Below are 879 nucleotides of genomic sequence, written 5' to 3'. Positions count from 1 at the left end.
AAAGAGGAAAGAAAAAAAATCCAAAAGAGAGAAGAGTTTTTGCATTCTTGAAATCAGAGAATAGACTATGAACGCTGGTATTCAGAACTGCTGCCCACTCAAAAGTCTCAGCAAGACACAAGCAAAAATCCAGCAATGCTCAAATCCAAAAGCGCTTGACAGGACATTTCTTAACTGTGGGGCTGTGATGGGAGGAGACCAAAGGCTGGGAAAGCTGGGTCTCTGGGGATGCGCTTCCTGTAGGTTTTAGCCGGCCCAAGCCCCTCCCGAATCTCTCTGCTAGTGGTAGGTGGAAGAGGGTGAAGTGGGGTATAGAAGAATGACAGCTTCCTGAGAGGTTTAGGCCAAGTTCCAAGTGAGAAGCAGGTGTAACCCCTGGCGTTCTGTCTGGATCCAAACCAGAGCCCAAACAACCCTCTGGTATAGGGGTGGGTCAGAAAAAGTCTCACCTCAATTTGCCGACAGCATCACCTGCTTGCCTTAGGAATGGTGATCCTTTACCTGCGTGCCAGATTTAGACTCACCTTCAGGCAAAACCTATAGCGCCCCGCCTCACCCCAGACCTACAGAATCAGAGTCTTCAAGGGATGGGGCTAGGGAATCTGCATTTCTAACATGCTCCCTGGGCAACGCTTCAGATGCATTGAAGTTGGGGACCACAGTCCCTGGGCCGGGTGAGCAGAGCTGCCTCAAAAATGCTAGGATGTCATCATGTGGAGATGGGGAGGTGAATGTAACCCCCACAGCAGGCCAAAACCTTGGCCTCCATCGCCACAGCTGTCTACATCTAGGGCCCCCAAACTCCATTCCTGGGCCATGTGAACTCAGACACCTTCAGGGAGTGGGGTGCAGCCTCCTTCCCATCCTATCTCAGAAGGC

This window comes from Rhinopithecus bieti, unplaced genomic scaffold (assembly GCF_001698545.2).
Source record: "Rhinopithecus bieti isolate Rb0 unplaced genomic scaffold, ASM169854v2 scaffold_19459, whole genome shotgun sequence".
Lineage (NCBI taxonomy): Eukaryota > Metazoa > Chordata > Mammalia > Primates > Cercopithecidae > Rhinopithecus > Rhinopithecus bieti.
This window is presented reverse-complemented; position numbering follows the sequence as displayed.